Source organism: Muntiacus reevesi, chromosome 3, assembly GCF_963930625.1.
Source record: "Muntiacus reevesi chromosome 3, mMunRee1.1, whole genome shotgun sequence".
Taxonomy (NCBI): domain Eukaryota; kingdom Metazoa; phylum Chordata; class Mammalia; order Artiodactyla; family Cervidae; genus Muntiacus; species Muntiacus reevesi.
The window spans coordinates 148,948,688-148,964,734 of NC_089251.1; the positions used below are offsets into that span (position 1 = coordinate 148,948,688).

The 16,047-nt window shown below is 46.2% G+C and overlaps 1 pseudogene; it reads right to left on the minus strand.

Annotated features, from left to right (window-relative positions):
* Positions 1-3,771: 3,771 nt before the first annotated feature.
* Positions 3,772-8,110, minus strand: LOC136165028 (mitochondrial proton/calcium exchanger protein pseudogene; annotated as a pseudogene).
* Between the last annotated feature and the right edge of the window lie 7,937 nt (positions 8,111-16,047).

A 16,047-nucleotide genomic window follows, 5' to 3' on the forward strand; every position in this document is an offset into this window, starting at 1 on the left:
GCAACCCACACCAGTATTCTTGCCTGGAGCATCCCCATGGACAGAGGAGCCTGGTGGGTTACAGTCCACAGGGTCACCACTGAAGCCGCTGAGCGCAAGCATGCTTTCCTCATCTTGTAAACCTATGTGTTACTACCAGCACCTCCACCTGCCCTTCAAAAATGAAGATCGGGTACATTCCCTCTCCTCCCAAGCATTTGGCCAAACTCGGAGAGGTGGCTGAGATTGTCTCTTTCACAAGGCGTCCTGCGTGCTCACTGCATTCTCCCACAGCCAGGGTGGAAGAGTACTTCGTATTTCTCACTGCCCTGCTCTGCATCTCACCAGCTCATCTTCCTGTTTGGCCTTTCTGGTGATGGGAGAGGGTGAGAAGACTAGTTTCTACAAGTACAATGTGTGGTTAGAGAAAAAAGGCAGTGTTCACAGGGTGTTCCTCTTGGTGATACAAAAGGAAAAAGAAAGTCATGCAGCTGTGTCCAACTGTTGGCAAGCTTACGATCGGCTCTGACACCAGAGGTGAAAGTCACTCAGTAGTACCTGATTTTTGTGATCCCATGGACTATGCAGTCCATGGAATTCTCCAGGCCAGAGTACTGGAGTGGGTAGCCTTTACCTTCTCCAAGGACCCCAGAAGTCCTTGTTTAAAGCAAAAGACCAAGGTTTTCTGCCTGACCTGGGAACAGTGCTCTCAAGAGCCCTACATCAGTTCTTAACTACCTGATTCTCAGCATAGTGGGATAATATTTTTAGGAAGTAACTGAAACCTATCCCTCAATTTAAAATAACAAAAATTTCTAAACTCATTAGTAATAAATAAATAAATAAATAAATAAACTCATTAGTAAGAAGAATGTTTGAAAAATTTACTAAGCCTTGCTTCAAGGGAAAAAGCCTATAGCAGATTGATTCAAAGATTCAATAGAGAATTTATAGGAAGAGAGAACAGCTCGATCAGTGTTTCTCACGCTCAGCACTATGGACACTCTGTCCCTGATCATTCTTTACTTGGGGGGTGGGGGCTGTCCTGTGCATTAAAGGATGTTTAGCAGCATTGCTGGCCTCTACACACTCCACACCAGTAGAAACTCCCACTCTCTCCACCAGGGTAAGACAACCAAACACATCCCCAGACATTACCCAACGTTCCCTGAGGAAAAATGACATCTGGTAGAGATGCAAGAGGCTCCTGTGCTGTGCTAAGTCGCTCAGCTGTGTCCGACTCTCTGTGACCCCATGGACTGTAGCCCACCACGCTCCTCTGTCCATGGGGATTCTCTAGGCAAGAACAGTGGAGTAGGTTGCCATGCCCTCCTCCAGGGGATCTTCCTGGCCCAGGGATCAAACCCAGGTCTCCTGCATTGCAGGCAGATTATTTATCATCTGAATCACCAGGGAAACCCAAGAATATTGAAGTGGGTAGCCTATCCCTTCTTCAGGGGATCTACCCAACCCAGGAATCAAACCAGGGTCTCCCGTGCTGAAGGTGGACTCTTTACCAGCTGAGCTACCAGGAAAGCCCCATGGAAGGGGTTAGATTACATTAAACTTAAATCTACAAGAATGGTTTGTTAAAAGTTACTAAATTTACTAAATTCTTGACAGCTATCATTTGGATACATAGGTGACTGGCCTCTTTGATTTTTAATCCCATTAAAGTTCCTAGGGAAATAAATGGCTTCAACATTTTTATCAGGAATGTTTTTTCCCCCCTGGAGATTGTGAATTACATCACAAAAACATTCTGTCCCAGATCAGATCTGATTTGGGACAATTTTCTCTTACAACCTCTAGGACTTACTTACATTCATCACCCTCTTCCCAAGCATTTAAGCAACAACTACAATTTTTCATACGTGCTGCTCTTGAGGGAAGCAAGGTACAGCAAGAAAAAATCAGGTAGACACATTTCTAAATATTACTATTAAATGCCTAGTAAGAGCAATCACTGGAAACTTAAGGAACAAAAGCCAGATTTTCCATTGCAAGAACCAGGATTTTTGAAAGATCAAACATGTGTTTAGCTCAAGGTTTGAGAATTTGGAGCATTCAGAATAGAAAAAAAAAAAAAAAAAGATAAACACACAAAAAAACATAGTGTTAGCAGAGAGAAAATAACTGTCAGAATAGAGAGGACAGGGGATTGTCTTAAAGGGCTCTATTGCTGGCCCCAGTCAGAGTGAAAACACAGATGTTGGAGAATGCGTGGTGCATCAAGAGAAACACTTGGAGCCTGAGTTTGATGAGGACAGGTATAAACAAATACCAAGGGTCTAAGGAAATTGCCTTGCACCACTTCCACCCCAATCTGCCTCCTCAGCTCCCCAGTAGCATGGAGCAGGCAGGTGCTAAAGAGAGCTGAGAACTCCAGTGGCCAAATTGTGGAGAGGGAAGGTGTCACTGGGCAGAGACAGAGTGACCTAACGGAGAACTAGACAGCTGACCATCCACAATGAGGCTTCAGTGAGCTGTTGTTCAGTTGCCCTGTTGTATCTGACTCTGTGTGACCCATGAACTGCAGCAAGCCAGGCCTCCCTGTCCCACACCATCTCCTGAAGTTTGCCCAAGTTCTTGTCGATTGCATCAGTGATGTCATCCAGCCATCTCATCCTCTGATCCCCTCTTCTCCTTCTGCCCTCAATCTTTCCCAGCATCAGGGATTTTTCTATGAGTCAGTTGTTTGCATCAGATGACCAAAATCTTGGAGTTTCAACTTCAGCATCAGTCCTTCCAGCGAGTATGCAGGGTTGATTTCCCTTAAGATTGACTAAATGGTTTGAAATCCTTGCAGTCCAACGTGCTCTCAGGAGTCTTCTCCAACACCACAGTTCAAAGGGCATCAATTTTTCAGCACTCTACCTTCTCTACGAGCTCTCACAACTGTACATGACCACTGGAAAGACCACAGCCTTGACTGTACAGACCTTCGTTGGCAGAGTAATGTCTCTGTTTTTCAACATTCCTGCCAAGAAGCAAACATCTGATTTCATGGCTGCAGTCACCAACCATAGTGATTTTAGAATATAAGAAGAGGAAATCTTTCATTATTTCCACATTTTTCCCTCTATTTGCCATGAAGTAATGGGGCTGGATGCCATGATCTTAATTTTAGTTTTAAGCCGGCTCTTTCACTCTCTTCCTTCACCCTCATCAAGAGGCTCTTTAGTTCCTCTTCACTTTCTGCCATTAGAGTGATATCATCTGCATATCTGAGGTTGTTGATGTTTCTCCCTCTTATCTTGATTCCAGCTTGTAACTCATATAACCTGACATTTCTCATGATGTGCTCAGTGTATAGATTGAACAAACAGCGTGACATCAGACAGCCCTGTCACACTCCTTTCTCAATCTTGAACCAATCAGTTGTTCCATACAGAGTTCTAACTGTTGCTTCTTGACCCTCATACAGGTTTCTCAGCAGACAGGTAAGATGGTCTGGTATTCCCAACTCTTTAATTGCTTTCCACAGTTCATTATGATCCACACAGTCAAAGGCTTTGGTGTAATTGATGAAACAGAGGTAGTTTTTGGGGTTTTTTTTTTTTTTTTTTTTTTTTGGAATTCCCTAGCTTTCTCTATGATTCATCAAATGTTGGCAATTTGATCTCAGTTCCTCTTCCTTTTCTAAATTCAGCTTGGTCATCTGCAAGTTCTTGATTTGCATAATGCTGAGGCCCAGTATGCAAAAATTTAAGCATGACCTTACTAGCATGTGAGATGAATGCAACTGTTTGATGGCTAGCACATTCTTTTTTTTTTTTTTTTTTTTTACATGAACATGAGTTTGATATTTTAATAAAAAAAGCTATTTCTAGAAAAGGTGTTTACACACAGCCCAAGGAAGCAGCCCTCAGGCGAAGCTGGTCCTGGGCCGACTATGAGGGTCACTGCCTGGAGGTGAGGCTGCACAAATTACACAGTGTCCTCTGCTTTGAAAATCTGAATATTCCAAAGCGACTCTGGAAGCTACGTCAGTCTCCTGAATCCTTCATAACAGGGGGGTGTTCAGCTGGTGCAAAGCAGGAAGAATGCCATCGTGCTTCCAGTGGGCACGGTGTCATGACCCTGGGGACTCGAGCGCACTCCTGAGAAAGCTCAGGAAGGTGGGTGCAGGCCCCGGGCACCCAGCCGACAGCCAGCCAGCCCGACGCTGCATCACACCCCACGCTCAATCCCAGCACTGTTCACCTGTTACACCCACACCGGGGCATTCACCTCAGCTGTAATAAATAAAGTTCAGGACAATAAAAACAAGCGACTCCAAGGGGAAGCCGACAGCAGACAGGCCCGGGGTACAGATGCCAGAGTAGGGGCCCGCCGCGCTGGGGGGGGGGGAGGGGGCAGTGGGGAGGGGGCTGCCTGCTGCCTATGGCAGGCCCTGCGGGGAGGTCGGGGGCTTGAGAGCATGGGGGGGCCACCCCAGGCGCCCGGCAAAGGCGGCGAGATGAGGATGGAGCCGGAAAAGACTAGCCTCTCCTCAAGCATGCCGGCCACCACAAGGTTCACAAGCACACACATTTCTGCAGCGGAAAACTGGGCCACTAAACACGTGAGATAACTCATAAATACCAAGGGAGCCTCCAGAACATGCCCCCTTAAATAACTGAAATAAAAACCTTTAGCACCCACCGCCCCCTCACATGGGTGTCCACTGGAGGACTCAGAGCTACTCCTCTTGTCCAAGGTCCGTCAGCGGCTGAGCACCAGGTTGCAAATCATCTAGAAGCTGTCCTCTTCGCTCGCCCTGCCAGCCCCACCAGCCCCCCATCTCCCAGGACCCACGTCGGTTCCTTACAGAGCGCTCTGGTCGGCTCTGCCCAAGCTTCCAGAGGGAGAGCCAGACGGTGCTGGGCCACGGCCACCCGGCTCCCTGACCTGCGGCATGCACGTGGCCAGGGGCCTCAGGCAGACACAGACAGGCCCTCGAGCGCCCTCTGGGGTGAGACGCAATGAAATCCATCTGAACACCCAGGATGGGGGGTGAGGCGATGACATCCCAGTCTAGAAGCATGACCAATTCCTGCACAGGGGAGGCTTCATCTTCAAGGGCTTCATCAGCACCTCTCCCGGCGTAACTGATGCTCACTTTGCTCAGCTGGGCAGACTGGCGCACGAGGAAGCTCGGCGCTAGCTAGTTGGTTGAAGGATTAGGTGAGAATCCAAGGTCACTCAGGAAAGGACGTGGATGCCCACACGAGAGCGTCAGACAAGGTTCCCGGGAGCCACAGAGATGGCAGGTGTGGTCTGCTCACTGGTTCACACCGACGCTCAGGAATCCAAGTCCGCGACACGCGAAACAGCTTCTCCAGGCTGAGGAGGCTGTGTCTGCCCGGTGCACCCCTGTGGGGGTCCTCTCCTCCGCGGCGGACGCCACCAGAGGGTGAGTGGGGAGGCCTGAGCGGCCTCAGGAGCCGGGGGGTGTGCAGGGCCACAACCCTCGCTGGCCGGCCGCCCTAGCCCGCCATGGCCGGGACCCCACAGCGCAGGACCCCTGCTGACCCAGAGAAGCCTCCCTGGATGGGCATGGGGGCTCCGAGCTGACTCAATCTTCATGGAATGATGAGTGTTAAAAATTACTTGATTATGAAGTTTCTGATTTATTCCAGATAAAATATTAGGTCTGTCACTAAGAATCATTTCAAAGCAATCAGCATCACGTCGGGACCACTGCGGCGGGAGGGGGCGCGTGGGGACCCACATGTCGGGGGCTGGGCCGGCCCTAGTTCTGCACCTCGGCCGCCTCCTTCTCTGCCTTCTCCTTGGCCTTCTCCTTCTCCTCCACCTTTTCCTCCTTCTCCAGCGTGGCCACGATCTCGGCCACCTGGCTGGTGGAGATGTGGATGTCCTCTTTGTCCACCAGCTCGATGACCTTGACGAGGTCGTCAATGTTGACCTTGCCATCCTTGTTGTCGTCCAGTGCCGAGGCCAGGCTCAGCAGCTTGCTCTCGGGAATGTGCTTGATCTGCTTCATGGCGCTGATGAGCTCAGAGATGCTGATCACAGTCTCCCCTGCAGGTGTGCCCTCAGCGGCAGGGCCCAGCTTGCCCGCCTTCTGGTCGGCCTCCAGCTGTGCCAGCAGGCTGTCCATCTGCCCGATCATTTGCTGCACCCGCTTGGTCAGCCTCTTGCTGGCTTTAGACTCTTCCACATACATTTCTTCGCCAGTCTTTGAAAGTTCCTTCTTGATTTCCTGTAAATCCTGGCTGTAGTCCTGGACGTCCTCCTTTAGCAGCTCCAGCTCCTCCTTCTCCTTCGTCAGGGATTTCTTCTGCTCCTTCAGTTTCGAGCACGCATTGCTGAGTACATCAATTTCTTCTTGAGTTATTTCCTCTTCCTTCAAGCCTTCCAGGACGGGCGCGCTGTCCTTCAAGACCTCGGGAGGCAGGGTCACAGCAGGCTCTTCCGGCTGCAGCTCAGCCACCGGCCTCCCCGGGGCACCTTCGGCCACCACCTCGGGCTCCGCTTCCTTTGCTGCCTGGGCCGCGGCCGCCTGGCTCTTCCTCTGCAGCTCCTTCTCGCGGTGCTCCTGCTGGATGGCCGCCTCCTCCTGCAGCGTGGCCTCCAGCTTCGCCTTGTTGTCCACCTGCTCGCCCTCCACCTCGGCCACCTTCACCTGGGCTTCCTTCGCCACGATCTCCGGGAGGGTCTGCAGGGTGGACTTGAGCTGGTCGGCGGGTGACAGGGTCTCAGGAAGGTACATGGCCCGGGACAGGATGAGCAGCGATGTCGGGATCTCCTGGTGCAGGTGCAGCTCCAGCCACTGCTTCAGCTGGTCCCGCAGGCGGTCTTCTGTGACACCCAGGGCCCGCATGCCTCGCGCCCGACACGCCGCCTGCAGCTCCTTGACGTTCAGGCTGTCCACGCCCTCCTCGGCGATCAGCTTGTCGTCCGCCTTGATGGAGCGCAGCCTCATGGTGAGCTGGAAGCGCAGGAAGTTGTTGGTGCCGATGGACTGCAGCTCCAGCAGCTTGCACAGCGCCACCAGCTGCGGGCGCGTGAGGTTGTCCAGGGTCAGCTCGTCCTCAAACAGCTTGGAAAAACGCATGATTTCCTCGTTGCTGGGTCTCTCGCCCGTCTCTCGGATCTTCTGGAAGAACACGGAGAAGTCTTTGGTGGCACTCCCCTTGGCAGCCTTGTTCTTCAGGGCCATCTCCTCGATGGTGTCCTGAAGGAACTTGGCCAGCTCCAGCTTGACCCGCAGCTCCTTCTTCAGCCTCTCCTCCTTGCTGGACTGGGTCTCGAACGTGGACGGCAGCATGTTGGGGAAGAGCTTCACAGCGACGGGCAGCAGGAACTCCATGAAGGGCACCACCACAAAGACCAGGAAGGGCACGAGGCGGAAGAGGTCAGCGCAGATGCGGAGGAACTGCCTGCGCTCGCGGCGGGTCAGGCTGTGGCCGTGCAGGATGCGCCAGAGCATGCGCGCGGCGATCTTGGTGTCGATCCAGAGCAGGCGGAAGCCGTGGTAGTAGTGCTTCAGCTCGTCCAGGACTCGCTGCCCCAGGGGCTTCCTCACCGCCGCCTGTGCGGGCGGGCTGTACACGGGGCTGCCTTCCTCCAGCTTCTTGTTCTTGTCCTTGAGGGACCGGAGGGACTTTTCCACCACGGAGTCATCGCCCAGCGGACGCGACGAGTGCCAGCAGCGCGCAGGGAGGAGCCTCGGCCCCGTGAGCACCGCGCACGCGTGCTTGGGCCTCAGCGTCCAGCAGCCCAGGGGGTCGCCGCGGACGGAAAGGTATATGGGGTGGACGGGAGTGCAGCCGCCCAACGGAATAGGCACGTAGCTCATCAACCCCACAGCGCTGGCACCACTAAGGCAGGTCGGATCCCCAACAGGACCCCTCGGCGCGGCGGCGCGGGGCGGCGGGAGGCGAGCGGGCCCGCGGCCGCGACAACTCCTCAGTAAGATGGACGCCATGTGCCCGTCGCGCCGGCTGCCCGGCCTCCTCCTGCTGCGGTAGCGGCGGCGGCTCCTCGCCGGCCAGCGGCGCCTCGGCCCGCCTGCGGACGGTTGAGGGCGGCGGTTGGTGGCAGGCAGCGGGCGCTCAGCTCAAGGACCCGGCGCCGGCAGCAGCCATATCCCGGCATCGACGTCCGGCGGCGCGGGGCGGGGCGGCCGGGTCGCCGCTCCCATTGGGCCCCTCGGGCGCACGGCGCAGGCCAGCTGAGGGGCGGGCCCGTGCGGCCGCGGACTCATGGCTAGCACATTCTTTAGTACTACCCTTCTTGTGAATTGGGATGAGGACTGACCTTTTCCAGTCCTGTGGCCACTGCTGAGTCTTCCAGATTTGCTGACATATTGAATGCAACACCTTGATGTTATCATCCTTTAGGGTTTTGAATAGTTCTACTGGAATGAGACCTAGTAGATGCTGAAGAGATCAAGAAGAGATGGAAAGAATACATGGAAGAACTGTATAAAAAATATCCAGATGACTATAATGATGTGGTCAGTCACCCAGAACCAGACATTCTGGAGAACAAAGTCAAGTGGGCCTTAGGAAGCACTGCTGTCAATAAAAATAGTGGATGCAATGGAATTCCAGAGGTTTTGGTGAGTTCAGTTCACTTCAGTCACTCAGTTGTGTCCAACTCTTTGCTACCCCATGAACCACAGCACGCCAGGCCTCCCTGTCCATCACCAACTCCCAGAGTCCACCCAAACCCATGTCCATCGAGTTGATGATACCATCCAACCATCTCATCCTCTGTTGTCTCCTTCTCCTCCTGCCCTCAATCTTTCCCACCATCAGGGTCTTTTCCAATGAGTCAGCTCTTCGAATCAGTTGGCCAAAATATTGGAGTTTCAGCTTCAGCATCAGTCCTTCCAAAGAACACCCAGGACTGGTCTCCTTTAGGATGGACTGGTTGGATCTCCTTGTAGTCCAAGGGACTCTCAAGAGTCTTCTCCAACACCACAGTTCAAAAGCATCAATTCTTCAGTGCTCAACTTTCTTTATAGACCAACTCTTACATCCATACATGACCACTGGAAAAACCATAGCCTTGACTAGACGGACCTTTGTTGACAAAGTAATGTCTCTGCTTTTTAATATGCTGTCTAGGTTGGTCATAACTTTCCTTCCAAGGAGTAAGTGTATTTCAATTTCATGGCTGCAATCACCATCTGCAGTGATTTTGGAGCCCAGAAAAATAAAGTCTGACACTATTTCTACTGTTTCCCCATCTATTTGCTGTGAAATGATGGGACCGGATGCCATGATCTTAGTTTTCTGAATGTTCAGCTTTAAGCCAAATTTTTCACTCTCCTTTCTCACTTTCATCAAGAAACTCTTTAGTTCGTCTTCACTTTCTGCCATCAGGGTGGTGTCATCTGCATATCTGAGGTTATTGATATTTCTCCCGGCAATCTTGACTACAGCTTGTGCTTCCTCCTGCCCAGCGTTTCTCAGTCACGGCTAAATCTTGGAGGAAGCTACAGCTCCACCAAAGTCTGGGGTGCAAGAGTCAGCAGGATGAGACCTCAGCTGTGGGCTATTCTAAAAGAAGAAGTGAGTTAGAGGACCCCCCACACACACACACACTGCAGCCGTATGGATAAGAATCACCTTGTAGAGCGGGAGATGGGGTTTCAATCCCTCCTAGGGAAACTAAGATCCCGTATGCTGCCCAGGAACTACTGAGCCTATACGTCACAGTGGAAGATCTTGAGTGACAAAAAAATATCCTGTGTGCAGCAACTAAGACCTGATACAGCTAAATAAACATTAAAAAAAATAAGTTACATCAGCGGTAGACACTCCAACAGTGGACACAGCAAGAGCAGAGTGGTGAGAGGGAGGAAAAGGGACAGTAGACAGCTCTCTGGAAGTACAAAGTTGTCATATTTTAAACACCTAATGATAAGGACAAAAGAGAGTCCCAGAGTGACAAAGTTAGTCAGACTATACAGACTCTTCATCCTTCTCTCCGGAGAAACTCAGGAAACCACATCTCACTTACACACTAGCAACAAAAGACAATCACAAGTGAATTTCCTGTAGTTATGCTAAGCAGAAAGTGAATAAAGATCAGAACAATATTGCTGCAAATAAGAAAGACATTTGGAAATTTGTGAATGGATACAAATGTATTTATTACATTTTAAAGTAAGCTAAAAGAAGATAAGAAAAATATAGAAGCAATAGAAGAATAGCATAAATCAAAATTTTTAAAATCTCATAAGTCAGATGATTGGGCAAAAAAGAGTCAACAGAAAAGAAAGATTAGAACTCATAAGAAGTATGTCAGGACTTAAGACCCAGTAGAAGGAACACAGGGCCTTCCCTGGGAGCTCAACTGGTAAAAAAAAAAAAAGATTCACCTGCAATTCAGGGGACCCCAGTTCTCTTCCTGGGTCAGGAAGATCCCCTGAAGAAGGGATAGGCTACCCATTCCAGTATTCATGGGTTTCCCTGGTGGCTCAGATGGTAAAGAATCCATCTGCAGTGAGGGGAGACCTGGGTTCGATCTCTAGGTTAGGAAGATCCCCTGGAGAAGGGCAAGGCCAACCCACTCCAGTATTCTTGCCTGGAGAATCCCATAGACAGAGAAGGCTGGCAGACTACAGTCCATGGGGTTGCAAAGAGTCGGACACAACTGAGCAACTTAGCACAGCACAGAAGGAACATAAGAGCAAATAACAGTGCCATAAAAGAAATACGCGATTAGTAGGAAGAAAAAATTTTAAAGGAAATGGAAAAGAAGAAAAAAATTGTAAAGATTTGAGAGAAACAATAGATGTAGTAGATAAGCAAAGAAGTTTCATCATACATGCAGTGGGAGTGACCAAACAGTCTATAATTCAATGAAACGTTCCTAAAAGAGAAGAACACTTGACTCTTCATATTTAAAGGGCATTTTGTATACTTGGAGAAAAAAAGTCAAATCATACAGTCAACAACAAAACTTTGCCTAGTAAAACTATCGGACACTTTAAAAAGAAAAGGGAGGTCAAACAGACCAAGTCACTTATCAAGTGGGAAAAAAACAATGAGTTCACACTTTTCAACAGCAATGATTATACCAGAAGACAACTGAGTGATGTATCGAGATTGCTTAAGAGAAGAAAATGTAAGCCAAGGATTTTATATCCACTCAAACTGACCTTTAAATATAAATACAACAAAGGAAAGACTGTTGTGAACATGTAAGAATAGGATAAATATTGTCCCCATCAGCACTTTCTGAGAGCTCTTCTAGAAAATGAGCTTTTCTAGAAACCAGAGAGAGACACTGGCAAAAAGAGTATTGTTGAGCATTAAATAGATATTTACCTATGGAACTGATTTTTGCTTAATTTTTGCATGATGATTTCATTAACTGCTAACGAAATTACTAAATTCTCTTTTTGTTTAGTTTTTCCATTGACTCTTTTGAGAATCAAGCTGTATTAATAACATCTGCAAATAGATATAGTTCTATTCCTTCATTTCAATTCTTATAGTTCTAATTACTTTATCTTATCTAAATTCATTGCCTAGTGCTTCCAAAATGGTGTGGAAATGTTTACCTTCCCTGTCATTTTAGCAAGAAATTCTCTAATGTATATTTGTATATAATCTTGTTTAGAGAGTATTCATCATTTTCTGTTTTAATGAACAAGTGTTAAATCTTGTCAAATTATTTTTCTTCATATATAGAGATGATCATGTGATTTTTATCCTTATTTATATTAAAATAATAGATTACATTAGCTGATTTTCTAATGTTGAGCCTTTACATTGCAAGAAAATTTTATATGGTCATAATGTATTATTTTCTTAATGGGCTGTTATGCTCTTTTCCCTAACATTTTATTTAGAACATTTTAATTGATGATCATAATGAGATTGACTGGTAGTTTTATTTTTTGGCACAAATTTTGTCATATTTTGGAATCAGTTTACTTTAAAGGAAGAATTTAGATTTTTTTTTTCCCTTAGACTGTGCTCTGTAATAATTTAAATACTATTGTGATTAACTGATCTTTAAAATTTAACATTAATAAATTCCTATGTGAAGTCATCTGGCCTTTAGACTGGAGTGCTATTTGATTTTTCTATTTCTTCTAAGAAAATTGGTCTGTTTATAGACTCCATATCTACTGGTGAATTTATTGTACCAGAAAATTATTTAATTTAAATTTATTTGCAGAGTTGTACAAAGTAGTCTTTTATCATTTTTAAAGTTTTCTCTCTTCTAAACTTCTATCTTGTGATTTTTAATTTTGTAAATCTAAGTTTCGTGTTTTAATTCAATATTTTATATTTTTATCTTTATTAATTCATTCCTTCTGCTTTTCTGTTTCCTTTGTAACTCTAAATTTTTGTGTAAGGTATATAATTTGTTTGGATTTATTTTATTGCCATTGCTATTTAATACCCTTTGTACTCCTGATGTATTAAAAGCTATTGAACCACATTCTGAAGATCTAACCTGATACAGCTAACATGAATATTACAAACATTTATGGGGGGCTGGCTGAATTGAGTTATATTCATACCACTATGCAGCCATGAAAATTAATGAGCTAAATTTATATAGGTTGCCTGGCAGAAATTTCTATAAGTATTTGTCTAATGAGAAAAGAAAGATATAAAGAAGACTGCAATTTTTTCTAAAGCAGACACTGACAAGCCTTTAAATGCATACTAGAATATTATACATATAGAATATTACAAATATAATGCACATAGAATATTACATATCTATGAAAAAGAAATGGAAGGATACATCAGTTATTTGAGATCATCTGAGGAAGAGGGAGATCATATGAAGATAAGAAATAAGAATATGCACAGAAAAATGTTTTTAAAACATGACCAATAAAATAACATGATCACATTCAAGATAATTATAAATATGTGAAAATGAAGAGAAACAAATGGTGGTCACTAAAATGTTAAATCCTGATACCTGAAAATGGCATGAATTTAGGTATTTTAATCTAACTTTCATCTTTATTCATATCTTTATTATATTTATTTATTTGCCCCAGGTCTTAGTTGGGACATGTGGGATCTAGTTCTCTAACCAGGGATTAAACCCACTCTTCCTGTATTGGCAGCGCAGGGTCTTAGCCACTGGACCATCAAGGAAGTCCCTATAACATACTTTTTAAGAAAATAAAAGAATAATCAAATATTTTTGTGATATGAGCAAAATCTCTTACAGTTATTTTCATCTGAACTGATCTTCATTTCCACCAATATATATTTATATCTTTTCCATTATCTTTGTCTTATTTTTTATGTAGATTAAAAATTTCTCAAGGAGAAGCTAATTTTCTGCCTGAGTTTACAAGGGACTGCAGCTTTGCATAAAATGATGAGAGTGACATTTTTTCCTTTTTTGTCAGAAAAACCATGAAGATTCAGTAGGTGATTTAATAATGATATTTATTTTTAAATGGCTATTGTATAGGAATGAGTAATCCTTCCATTCATCTAAAAAATGTTTAGAAATGTATAGAATTCCATTAAAAACTGGAATCCCACAATTTTAGAGCAGTATGGTAAAAGTTCAAAGGGTTTAGAGAAGTATCAAAAGGGTCACTGAAGGATCTGAAAAATAAAATATATGGGGCAAAGTTAGAGGAAAGCATTGTTCAATGAAGTAGTTGGAGAGAAACTGAATAATCATTTTCACGTCTATAAAACCTCTTATACAGAAGAGAGAGGCCAGCTGGTTCCAATCTCCATTAATGATGTAACCAGAAAGGGGAAGCGGGGAGGAAAGTGCAGCAGATGAGACATGGACTAACTACAAAGATGCTGGTGACAAGATTTGTCAAACGCGAGGATGAGTTACTAAGGGAGGCTGTGGGATTACTTCTCCTTCTCCTCGGGGGCACTTCCCTCATCCGTCTGGAATGGCTTAAATGCAATCCGGCCTCGAGAGAGGTGAACGCCTTCATGACATACAGGCTCGTCCTGTGCTGGATGTCTAAGACAGATTTGGACAAGGGTGAATTTAAAGCTAAAGCAATTACATTCCCTTCCATCACTCTCCACCCCAGTGTCTAATAATGGAATATTTACTGTACAAGTTTATGGGGTAGCATGGCAAAGATTGGCTCCAGCAGGCAATATAACAGAGAGTGGACCATGGAACAGCGGAAACCTGGCTCCACTACACACGACTCCAACAAAGAAATTTCACTGTGTCCTGTAAACCCAATTAAAATGTTTTTGATGATTTCCTAAACAATTTGTTTTACTTTGGACCATTCTATTGATATTAGATCTTAAAAGCTGTTGTGAAACAGAGCCTTTTTGCAAGATGACTGTGTCTGATTGTGCAACTGTATTTCATAAATACTTGCTTTTACCATTTGTGTCTATGATTGTTAGTAAAGTAGCAATGGAGATCAATTCCATAGCATTATGGGAAGAGGATCAAGAATTCTCCAGAGAGCAATGCAGAAATCAGGCTTAGCAATTAGTAAAGAGACCTAAAATGGCTTACAAGTAACCAGTACTTATGAGTCCTAATGTCTTTATATCTGAATTTTTTATTTGTGGTTAAAAAAGAATAACAGAAACTGTGTCATCTAAACCATTTTTATGTGTTTGGTAGTGTTATGGGTGGGCTTCCCTGGTGGCACCAAAGAACCCACCAGACAAAGAAGGAGCTGGAGGGGACGCAGGGTTGATCCCTGGGTCGGGAAGATGACCTGGAAGAGGGCATGACAATCCACTCCAGTATTCTTGATTGGAGAATTCCATGGACAGAGGAGCCTGGCGGACTACAGTCCATAGGGTCGCAGAGTCGGACACAACTGAAGCGACTTAGCACGCACACAGTGTTAAGCACTTTCTCATTACTGATCTCCAGAACCTTTCATCTTTGCAAAACCAAAACTCTCTATCCATTAAACAGCAGCTCCCAACTTCCCTCTCACCCAATTCCCAGCAACCATCATTCTTTCTGTTTCTATGCCTGACTACTTCAGATCCTTCGTATAAGTGGAATCACACAATGTTTGTCCTCTTGTGACCAATTCATTTCATTTAGCATCATCCAAGTTGTAGCATCCAGGTTGGGCTTCCCTAGTGGCTCAGCAATAAAGAATCTGCCTGCAATTCAGGAGACGCAGTTCAATCCCTGGGTCGGGAAGATCCCCAGGAAAAGGAAATGGCAACCTACTCCAGTATTCTTGCCTGAAAAATTCCATAAACAGAAGAGCCTGGTGGGCTACAGCCCATAGGGTTGCAAAAGAGTTGAACGCGACTTACAACTAAAATAACAATATGTTGTAGCATGTGGTAGGATTTCCCTTTTTCAAGAAAGGGCTGAATAATTTTTTCCTGAATATACATACCACATTTTGTTTATTCTTTCATCTGTGAATAGACACTGGATATGTGCCCTAATTTTTTAAATGCAACATAAAGCATTTTAAGAAATGTTTCAATTACTATGCTGTTGTCTCTCAGCTCTAAACTCACCCTTTCATATTCTGTTTGAGGTCAACAGGGACTGTGACTCTGTAAATCCAATTTCTTCTTTTCCTGCTGGCTCTGTTAGACTTAAGGGCCTCTCAGGATCTCATGGGCAGAATCCAGAGGAGCTTGATGGGGTCCTGGGGTCACAAAGAGTCAGTTACAACTAAGTGACTAACACACACACACACACACAAACACACACACACACACACACACACACACACACCCCCATTAGACCCTGTCAACAGGAGGCACTAGAGGGAGCACTCCGGAGGAGGAGGAGGTCCTGCTTGCTCCTCCTAGATCTCCATAGCTTTCGGTACACTTGCAGTTCCACTGTAATCCCAGCGGCACTCCTCGTCTGGCCTGGCAGTTCCTCCCAGCACTACCCCAGCAGCCGAACATGGTTTGCAGTTTTTCTGACGCCGGCAGGGCCGGCCTCACTGCACCCTGGCTCTACTACCCCCTGGGAAGCCCCCTTCCAGGGCCTGAGTGACACCTCTGTGCCTCTGCCTTTTGGTAATTTCTAGCCTGGCCTTTTACCCTCAGCTTCAGTTAAAGGTGAGAGCTGTTGCTCCCCAGATTTGCTACCTCTGAGCTACATCAGTAGTCTCTTTCTGCC